General features: G+C 38.3%; 1 pseudogene; it reads left to right on the top strand.

Moving 5' to 3' along the window:
• The first annotated feature begins 671 nt into the window (after positions 1-671).
• On the top strand, positions 672-8317 carry LOC127650109 (ankyrin repeat and MYND domain-containing protein 2-like; annotated as a pseudogene).
• Positions 8318-11702: the final 3385 nt, after the last annotated feature.

Genomic DNA, 11702 nt, shown 5'->3' with positions numbered 1-11702 from the left:
GGAGCATGAGTGTACGGATCCTGAAGGCGAACAAGGCTGAGTCGTTTCCCAGACACCACACTCCAAACATGAAAACACAAACACAGAACATGAGTGTCAGGATCCTGTCACCACTTAAAAAATGACTGACAAAGAGAGAGGACCCTGACACTACCCCCCTCAAAGGCATGCCATCTGTCCTCCCAACAAGGGGAAAATCAAACAGAAAACAAAATATAACAAAAACACAACATAGGGTGGGGCTGGAGGCAAAGACCAGGGCAGGACCAGAGGAACAAAAGGTACCAACCAATGGTTGGAGGGTAGGTGGGAAAAATCAGGGGGATGGCTCCAAGTAAGGGGCAGAGTCGGGAGGCCGGGGAAATGGAATGGGTCCAGCCGAGTAGCAGATGACAGACCAGGAAGGGTGGGTGGGGGAAACCAGGAGGATGGCTTAGTCCAGGGTGGCACATAAGGCCAGGGTGGAACCGACATGACAGGACCCTGACAAATCTGCCTTGATCACATAACACATAAATTCACTTTTCTGCCAGGAAATGTACAACATCCTCTCATAATATGAAAAAGGTGGCCTGTGCATACAGTGTTTTATTTTACAATGTGCGGTTATAGATTGCAAGGAGACTTTTGAGAGAAAATTGTGGTTAGCGGATTATCAAGAGATGTGCATAATGCCTAATACAATAATAATAAACTCAAATGTGAAAGTTAACTGTCTGGATGAGGTAAGAACATAAAGATGACAAATCTGTGCAGTAATTTACAGGCCATTTAATCTCCTGCTACGGCTGATTGGGATTTACCAAATTGGAACAAAATAAGACAAAAACACCATATGTTTCTCATTGTTATTCAGGCATATGGCAGAAGCTTTTAAGTAGTGGATATGGTACTTAAAGAGGTGTAATAATGGAGACTTGCCACTAGATGTAACCTACAGACTACTTGAGGTCATCTGGGGCTAGAATGTTAGAAACAGCAGTTGAGAAGTGTATCCAGCCTGTCAAAATCAGATGTGCTGTTTGTTCGTTGTGCCACCAACGCAGTCTTTCAACTTCAGCCAAGGAAGTATAGTCAAGATTATGACTCACCAGCTCATGTCACACTCAACAAGAGCCAGTGTTTTTTCAAAATTACCATTTTGGAGATACATTTCCTGGATATCCACAATTTGTGAGAAATTTGTACAAGGGTAGATGTAATTTATTTGAGTGATACAGCTGTAAAGACATTTTTTTCCCCTGTCTTCTCAGTATGTCATGACCCCACTCATGCACGCTGCCTATAAGTGTGAAGAAGACATGTGCAGACTTCTACTGCAGCACAGAGCTGACGTCAACTACAATAAGCATGATTACGGTTATACTGCCCTCATGTTTGCTAACCTCTCAGGTAACCTTACTCATGCAAATAGTGATGTGAGAAAGTTTCATTTTATCCAGCCTTTATTTAACTAGGAATGTCACTTAAGAATGAATATATATTTTCAACGATGGCCTGGCATGAGGTAAATTCTTGGTGGGACGGGGCGTAAATGGAAGAAAATTTTAGATCAGATAGCACAGATAGGTAATTACACACAGTGCTGTGTAGTAACTGATTTAATGTAGTCTGCATTATGTAATCATATTAAAATGATCAAGTACTTCCAATTAGAGTAAATTACATTTGTGTTGGTACTTTACATGGATGGTGTTTGTAATGCTGAAATTGCTGGATTAGGACCACATTTGTTAAACAAGTCCTAGATAACCTGTCTATAATCCTAGAAACTCTCCCATGAGAAATGCATGTTTTTCTTCATCTAAATATGTATGTTGGTGAATTATTCATATCAGTTAAAATGGGTTTTTGAATTTCATGCCCCTTTAACTTTTTTATTTTTTTTATTTCACTCATTAACAGACAAATAGTGAGTGATACCCCCAAAAAATCATATTTTCATTCATTAATTAAGTTATATGCATTTGAACAACATTTTGTGAAAATGGTAAAATTGTATCCTACTCAAATGCATGTGGCATCAAATTAACAAAAGTTTGGTCAGAAATATTCCAAAAGTCATTAAAAAAATAATACGATTAGATTACTAAAAACAGTAATCCAAGAGATTACGTTACTAATTGAAATGGTAGTCATGTAATTATAATCAGTACTTGATTACAATTCCTAAGTAATCTACCAGCTCTGATAAACATATATTTGTAAGTTTTAAGGCCTTTTCACACCAAATATTTACAAGATTTGGACAACAAACCAATATTTTTTGTATTATTTGCCTGGCCATGAAAACGCGCCAACCAAAATGATTTGAGCTTGGGTCACACATTAGAACATAAAATTGTTAGCTGGGATACTGCTTCTGCTACACCTATCGGCATATTTGATGGTGCCTATGCCAACCAGCATTAAATAAGATGTGTGTGAAACTTTCTGCAGTTTGATGGCAGCATGTTATAGAGCATACTCAAGGGAACATTAGAAGGGCACATCTGTAGTATACAGTTCAAAAACAACAACAAAAAACATTTAGCATTTACATATGTTAAATTAAAGTGTATAAGAACAGTTCACACACAAAAAAATGAAACAAAAGGAACACAAAAGGAGATATTTATAAAAATGGGGACAGCTGTGGTCACATTCAATGAATGAAAAAAACAACAGCTTGGACATTCTCCAAGATGTCAAGTCTTTCAGATTTGGAACACCATGTTGGAAAGTAATTATGACAGAATTTTCATGGGGCAGAGACGGACAACTCTGGAGGCAACGAGTTTGTCAACTCTGTAGGACGGACTGCCGCTCAGATGGCTGCCTTTGTGGGTGAGAGATACATACTGTACTCACATACTCACCCTTTCTTTTCTAATAAATGAACACTTACACTTAATGTTTCTCCTTCTCTTTCCTCTCCATGCAGGTCAGCATGACTGTGTGACAGTGATTAACAATTTCTTCTCTATTGCGAGGCTGGAATACTGTACCAGAACCCAGGGCTCAGAAAGAGAGCCCAAACTACCCCCTAAACTAGCAGGACCTTTACATAAAATTATTATGAATACTAACCTCAACCCTGTCAAGGTAGGATGTTCCAAGTGAACAAACAAGTGTGTTTATATAACTCTTGTTACTGTGGAACAACTCGAGCATCAATAAATCGCCAGATTGACACGGACCCTAACAATGTTACTGGAATACAGTGGTCTGTGGTTTTATAGCACTGACCCATAAGAATACCATACAAGGTAACATGACTAGGGTAAGAATCGGTTTGCACTAATCAACACTTGTCCTGCTTTTATTCCATCTAAATATATCCTTGTTATATTGCAGAACAGAGCCGTAACATCCCATGAATACAGCCCTGGAATTCATACCTCTGCATACCTCTTACACTGACAGTGAGGTCATAAAGTCTGAGACCACATTTGAAAATATAGGATTATGCTGGTAGGGTAATTTTTTGTGAGAAAATCTTAAATAGCAGAAATTAAAAATAGAAGCATTTTCACTATAGTGGACCCCACTGTTTATCCCTGATGAACAATCTTTGTTCCCTAATACAGTTTATAACTGTATCGCTGTAACCACTGCAGTACATAAATAAAGCTGAATGTGGGAGCAGAGAGTAATATGATATTTAGACCCACTGGGTACACTTGCTTGTGTGCTTTGTGGTAGATCCCGAATGGCATCTATGTGCACTATCGGCTGTCTCACATACACAGATTTCTGATGAGTATGGTGTCTGACTCCACACTCAGCAGGGTTCTGTTAACAGAATCAGTGTAACAAACATGTTTCCTCAGTGAAACTTGCATTGTGAGGAAAGCTGGTATCTCTGCTGTATTAACTTCCCATTTTCGGGGACCTTTTTCCATCTTCTATGTATTTTCAGATGGTGATGCAGGTTAAGGAGAACCCTTTACTGGTAGACATAGCTGCCCTGGAGAGGTACCAGGTCATGCTACCATGTGATGGATCTGCTGTGTGAGCAGTGTGTGAAACAGCAGGACATAAATGAAGTTCTGGCCATTAAGATGCACTATATCAGTTGCGTGCTGCAGAAGTGTCTGGCCTTCTTGCAGGAACATGATGACAAATTGGATGCCCTCATGAAGAGGTGACATCATTGTTAGGCTTCTTATATGGTCCTGCAAATGCAGTTAAAACAATCATTTATTTTGTTTACTCTTCCCAAGCCTTCTGAAAGGAAGATATGGTGATGGCTTCCCTCAGTACCAGGAGAATTTCATCTGAGAAATTTCCTTATTGTGAGGCAACACTGCTGCAACAGCTAGTCCGAAGCATAGCACCTGTTAGTAGATTGTTAGTACACTTTTAATAAATACAAAACATGCTTTATTTTTGGAAGATGCCATGAAATCACTAGATGAGCACAGTTTTTAAAAAATATTTGTTTTTTATATTCCATATTTCATTTTTGAAATGTGAAGTTAGGGTGGAACATATCGAGGAGTCCTCTATCTCTTTTATTTTTTAATAGCCATATGCTTTTCTTACAGCCATGAGCCATGACTTGCTACTTGCTGTTGCTGGTCAGTTGCAGCTGGTATTAGAGGAAGGACATACTCATTCTAGAGAGCATTTCATTGGACAACATTCTGTGTATTGCTAGATGAGTCATCAATATTTTTGTGAGTTTTCTAAAACAGAAAAAAAAACTGTATATTTTAAATGTGTACATCTGCAAAAAGTGCAGATATAGAGTGCACTAGCATATAGATGACCTCAAAGCTAACATACAGAGACTACGACACACATATGGTCTTTAACAAACTTAATTACCCCGAGTATATCCTTTATGAACTATCAAAGAAAATGTTGCTTTAAAGATATAAAATAAATACAATTTATAATATAGATTTTTTTTATTTTATAATTGTAAAAATGTTGTATTTGTGAGTTGCTCTTGGGGAAATCTTTGTTTAGATGCACATAACATGATCAAAAAGGGAAAATCAAAATGGTTCAATGCAACATTATGTCTCACAGTTTCTATCATATTTCCAGAGGAACGACCTAACAGCCTTCTCAGTTCTGACCCAGGCAGTGACGGGCCAGAAGGTGCTTATGGGCACAGAGTACTGTGCTACATGTGGGGAGAAGGGTGCCGACAAGAAGTGCTCCTTCTGCAAAATGGTACCATGTGTTTCCATGTTATCATGAGATATCATGTACTATAACAGTGCTTCCCAACTGGTTTTGCTTATGGACCCAGATTTTACATTGGAAATAAAGTGGCGACCAACAAAGTAAAAACGTAACCTGTATTTAATGTAGCCGGTGTTGCATTTTCTTTTATCTTGCGTAAAAGAGAATAGGTTTAGAAACAGGTTTGTTAAAGGTTTTTAAGTTTAAGGGCACACATGTCCTTATTTCTTTTCTTGATGTCATCGTCAAAAGATACAGAAAGATTTCTTTACCCCCTTTTAAAAGTCGATGAGCCAATGTATTTATATGAGCTTATTATATTTATTTGTCAGTTTATATTAAACTGATTAAACATCATTCACACAGAACATATATTACACAGGAGTAAAACTTTGTCTATAATTTGTCCATAAGTCTTGGAGGTCCAGACTTGCCATGACCATGTACTTGCCCTAATATTTACAGTACAATGTCATATAAGCACAGGTAAGACCATGGATGGCTCCTCATTACTGTGGGTAGGTCAATTTAGTTAGTCTTTCTAATTTCTATATATATATATATATATATATATATATATATATATATATATATATATATATATATATATACAACTATATACAGTAAGTTGTTTTTGGTTATAAAAATAAACACATTTAAAAATGTAAACAAATGCTCAGCTGTAATAAAAAAATTAGGTCCAATAGAGTCCACCTCATAGATCCTCCTCAGTCCTGTTGGGCTGTCAACTGTTTGAGAGGTTTGACCAAGGGTGTAAAAAGTACTCAGGAATTATACTTAAGTGAAAATATGGATACTGAGTGAAAATTTGACTAAATTAAAAGTTCTAGTATCTTGCAAAAAACATTCTTGAGTGAAAGTAAAAAGGTATTTACATTAAATTGTACTTAAGTATTAAAAACATTAAAAGTAACTTTTTTCCTTGCTAGAATGAAATCAAGTTAGAAGATGTTGTTAAATTCGATTGGTTTAAGTCACCTTTTTACTGTCTCTAATCTGCTAAATTATTTTAATGTGGCCTGTTGTACATAACACAGAAGTTTCCTGGTGAAGGAAAGAACACTTGAGGTGCTAAAACAACAATTAATTTGATCCCTTTTCACTCAAATCACAAGTAAAACAGCAGATTATCAGTTCATAAACACTTACTTATCGCCATGTTCCACAAATAATGTCTTATTACATATAAACACTTTTACTATAGTATGACTAGTTTTAACATTTGCATCACATGACCAACTAGATTTACAAGCTTATTCGTGTGTACTCGGTAGCTCAACTGATACAGTGTTGCATTTGCAATACAAAGGACTGGGGTATGAGTCCTGAAGAGCATGCAAGATGAAAAGCCAAAAGTGTAATAGAAGCACCACATCATTATGTGGTTGCTTCAGAAATTATGTTTTTCATGTCACATTTGCTTTTTATGACACTATCAGTTAGTTTAAGGTTTAGGGTAGGGAGGTCGGTTTTGTTGATTTAAATCTCGATAAAACATTAACCTTTAAAAATGTATGTGTTCGGGAGAACATTCACTCGCTTTTAGTGCCACACAGTTAACATTTCACTTTGGAACTGCCCTGAGATGTGTAATGAATCACATCATTTTATTTGCAGTAATGTTGCCACAGTCACACAATATTCGTTGCATGGGAGGATTATCAAGGAAAGCCTGATTGAGGCTCATACTCCAGAGATACAATAGGTTGGAGCAATCAATTTAAATGGCACAAGTGGTTCAGTGATGCTCACACCACACACTCACGGTAAAACGAGGCATAAATTGCATCTCGTTTTCAGATGCGAAGCATATTTAGTGCGTATATAGTGCAACCCAGTCAGAACAGACCTGTGACTTAGTTGAGAAACTCTATGTTGTACTCTCAATGCATTGATTATTTCTTCACAGTTCTGAATCATTGTTTGCTATGAATTTTTTTATATATGTTCAGTGATTAATTACCTTAACTGCTTTGAAATCATTGCTGTTTGTATGAGCATCCCGACCAGTCTGATAAAGCAATATTGGCTCAGCCAATCTCAATTTCATAAATTCTCATTATTATTTGTTTGCAGGTGGTCTACTGTGGGCAAGTGTGTCAGAGGCTCCACTGGTTCACCCATAAGAGACAATGCAACATAGAGAAGCTTGACACAACAGACCACCAACACTCAGAGAACTCTCTAGCAATGGTAAAGTTCAAGACATCATTGGTTAGCAGATTTCTAAAGGAGTTAGATATTCTCACAGGTGCTTTTGGTCATGGGTGTAATCTAATTGCAAAGTAATGAATTACTGTAATCTAAAAACTTTTTAGTGCTAAAAAAGTTAAAGTAGTATAGTGCATTACATACTCAAATTCTTGTAATCAGATTACAGTTACTGAATTTCAAATAAATTGATTACTTTTAATTACTTTGGTATATTTGCAGTCTCTAGGCATTATCATGATTTCAAACTCGTTTACACTACCTAGTGCACGACGGTTGCGCGCTAGATGGCGCTTGGAAGTGTAATCGAGTCTGAAAACATGATCGTGCCTAGAGACTGCTGATAGTGAATAAGGAGTTATATATTTATCTGTTCTCACCTAAAACTGAATGGATAGTTTCTAAAGATATGGATTAAAACACTGGAGTCTTATGGACTACTTTTATGCTGCCTTTATGTGGTGTTTGGAGCTTAAACTTTTTTTGTAACCACTAACTTGCATCGTGAGGACCTTCAGAGCTGAAATATTCTTCTAAAAATCTTTGTTTTTTCTACAGTTCTACAGAAGAAAGAAAGTCATACACATATGTGATGGCATGAGGGTGAGTAAATGATGAGAACATTTTCATTTTTGCATGAACTATTCCTTTAATTTTGATTAGGGAACTAGATTGTTAGATGTTCATCAACCTTGTTTGACATTATGACAGTTTTACTCTGATCTCCTTTATGTGACAATTATTGGTGCTTTTGTGTTTCCTCCCAGCTGATGCCAGTGATGCAGAAGAGACCGCCAGCTCTATGCTGGCTCTCTGTCTGGGCTTTTCAGGGTGTGCACTTCCACGCCATTCTGCTGATGATCACCATGATACCTCTGAAAAGGCTCCTTGTGCTGGGCAGGACTGAAGCCCTTAAAGATATGCTGATAAGTAATTGTCCATGAGCATCCAGTTCAGGCTTAGCATGCTTGTGATGTGATTGGTGCTCTGTTGTTTTGTGGGCCATTGTTGAGGGTACAACAGTGTCACACTATCAACTCATTCTCAGCTGTGTGAGTGCCAAACAGACTACAGGACAGGTATTGCTGACAGCAAGCAAGAACTCTGCTTTGAAATAATCGTCTAAATATTGCGCTTGTTTACACCTTGTGCAGTGTAGAACCTGCTCGCAAGCCAAAGTGATGTCTGATTTGTGAGCTTTCTTTTGAGAAGGTTGTTTTTTTTAGTTCATTGGTCGAAATGTTTCACAAATCGGTCTGAATGATTCATTAGCGAATCATTCTGCATAGTGATAATAAAAAAATTGGTTTCCAGAAATCAGAAACATCTGGAAAATCATGGAAACATCATGAAATTAATTGGTCAAAAATGGTGGGAATCCTGAATATAGAGATTCAGTATTGCCACTAGAGGGCAGCGTCCATCTTTTTAGGGTCAGGTCTGACCTACTGTATACTCTGTCAGCAGACTGAGAGTGTGTACTGTTTACTTCTTGAATGTGTATCAAATCAAGCATGCTTTATTCTACTATAACAGCATTGCAATTCGATGCTCGCATAAGCCTCTTTTAGGTGAAACTTTGGTGGCACTATTACAGTCAAATGTTCAAATAGGTGACATACAATGTATGAAGGGAAAAAGTTTAAACATTTTAAAGGAGTATGGATCATCATAGTAACATCATCACCATAATCAGTAGGCTTGTATTTCAACATTTGTTCAGAAATATTTGGAGAATCTCCCATTTAAATAGCAGACTGTGTGGCATGGTACCATCAGTTTTGTGAAACCAGGGATCTCCTCTGTGGACTTTCCCACACTTGGTCCTGTTGCACAAATCCTAAGGCACTCGCTCAGAATTCAATAGAGGCTTCTGTCTGTTCTTGAGCGCTTTGTTCCCTGTCTCCACATCCCCTCATCCCAGGGGACTATCACACCCTGTAGGCCAAACGAGGGTCTATTTAGCACACACTTGTCATGTCGCATGTCAATTTACCCATAACTCAGTGCCGTAACCTCTCTGTTTTCCCTGAGATTCATCCCTCTCCTATCTCCATCTATGACCATGTCACAGTCATTACAGGTGCATAAAAGGACTATCTCAAATATCCGGTTTTCAGATGCAGAAATTAGCGAATGCCACATCGTATCGTATGACTTTGATATTTGTCTTTCAAGCCCTGAGGTTGCATATTCAGTGATCCCCAATAACCCCCCCCTTACCAATATGACTAACAGTGCTTTTTAGGTAATAAGAGATCATTTTAACACCAGTGGCTTTTGAAAACACATTAAAAAAAACTTGCACAGTAAGGCAAGTCCCGCACAATATAATTTTGTATTTTTTTTTTGGGCTGAATCAAAGGAAAATGTACCTGTGGATAAGCGAATTGAATTAATCGTAAATGCCCGAGGAGAGAGTGAAACTGGACACTTTTTGGGAGAGCCACACATTTTCGGTGAAAGAAAGTGAGCATTGGGCTTTTGTGTTTCCTCTGTCATTTGTGTTATGCACATTCATTTGGTGAGCTCATCGGAGGCACCTGTTTGGATCATTTTGGGGTAAAACAATCCAGGTATATCTCGTTTCATGGCATGCCCATACAGCACAGACTGAATGCATGTACTTGAAAACTCTGCATTGAAAGCCATTTCCACCTTTCTTTTGAAGACTGCAACATCCTCATTGCAATGTCTGTTAATAAGAGCTTTGCAGTGTTATTCCATGAACAGAAACATGTAACATGTAAAACCAGCACTATAGTACAATGATCATATGATGAAACATCTTTTGTATTTGTATAAATGACATATTCCTATATTAATGACAGAATATTTTCAGTTTGTGACGAGTTGCTTCAAATACTATTTATTCAAGTTTTGATTATTTCACATCTCAGTATACTGAAAAATGTATTTGTTAAATAACCTAAAAATGTGCCTCATGCAGTTCATTTAAGTAAATTGGTTTAATTAAAGTCTATTTTTTTTTTCCAAAGAGGATGTTGGTGTGTTGTGTTTCTTCCATTTTGTGTGACAGTAGCAGTAATAACCCAAATTTAAAATTAAATTCAAATTTCTCACCTTGTCGTACCAAAACAAAGAGGCACCAAAACACTTTCCCGGACTTTCAGCTTCATCATACCATGTTGGTGGAATGACCTTCCCAACTCCATCCGTGAAGCAAACTCACTCTCTGTCTTCAAAAACGGCTAAAAACACATCTTTTCCAAGAGCACTTAACCAGTCACAAAAAAAATAAAAAATAATAATAATAATTTCTTGTTGCACTGAAATCTGTTTTAAATGCTATTCTGATGCAAGTAAAACTTTGTAGTTTGGTACTTTTCGTACAAATGTCTCCTTAAGATGATTCGCTTATGTTTTCCTCTTTTGTAAGTCGCTTTGGATAAAAGCGTATATAATCATTTTCATCATTGTCGATAAATACTTTTTTCAGATGTACATTATTTGTGTTATATTTATGTAACCCGCACAAGAAGAGACAGTCACAATGTAAGTCAAAAACTGCGTTTTAGTGCAGGCAGGCAAAAGTACAGAAAAAGGGCAAATCCAGTGAAGAGTAGTCAAAGGGAGCGTGAGGTCGAAAGCCGGGGAATCAAGATATAAACAAGGGGGCAAATCCGGGAGAGAGTTGTCAAAGGGAGCGTGAGGTCGAAAGCCGGGGAATCAAGAGGAAAATGACGAGACTAGTGGGAGCAAAAGACAGGGGAACAAGGGGAGCTGGCAAGCTAAGAGGTGAACGAGAGGAGGTCTAAACTAGACGAGACTAGCGGGGGGGTGGGGGCAAAGACATGGGAAACTAAATACAATAACCAACACCCGTGAAACGGATGTGCTGTGGTATTTATAGGGGAAGGTGCAGGTGTAAACAATGACAGGTGATGAGACGAGTGCAGGTGAAACTAATGTGCAGGAGTGCAGATGACGCGAGTGCAGGTGGTCATAATGTTCTGGGGGATTGGAAACGCGTGAGAAACTCGAGGAAGGGAGATTGCCTACGAGCATGTGAGCGAGTAGGAGCAAAGTGGGCGTGAGGGCTCGAGCGAGCAAAAAGTGCGTGCGAGCTCGAGGGGGCGGAACGAGCGTGGGAGCTCGAGGGGGCGGAGCGAGGAGCGGGTTCGTGACAGTACTCCCCCTCTAAAGCGGACGGCTCCTGACGGCCGCGCTCGGTTGCGAGGAAGTGGTGCTGGATGAACCCAACAAACAAAAAACCCTGAACAGACAACCCACAAAACACACAAACAAAATTGAGGGCAGTCCAAGGGGCA

The sequence above is a fragment of the Xyrauchen texanus genome, chromosome 10 (genome assembly GCF_025860055.1).
Source record: "Xyrauchen texanus isolate HMW12.3.18 chromosome 10, RBS_HiC_50CHRs, whole genome shotgun sequence".
Taxonomy (NCBI): Eukaryota; Metazoa; Chordata; class Actinopteri; order Cypriniformes; family Catostomidae; genus Xyrauchen; species Xyrauchen texanus.
The sequence above is the reverse complement of the archived record's forward strand: the minus strand, read 5'-3'. Positions and strand labels throughout refer to the sequence as shown.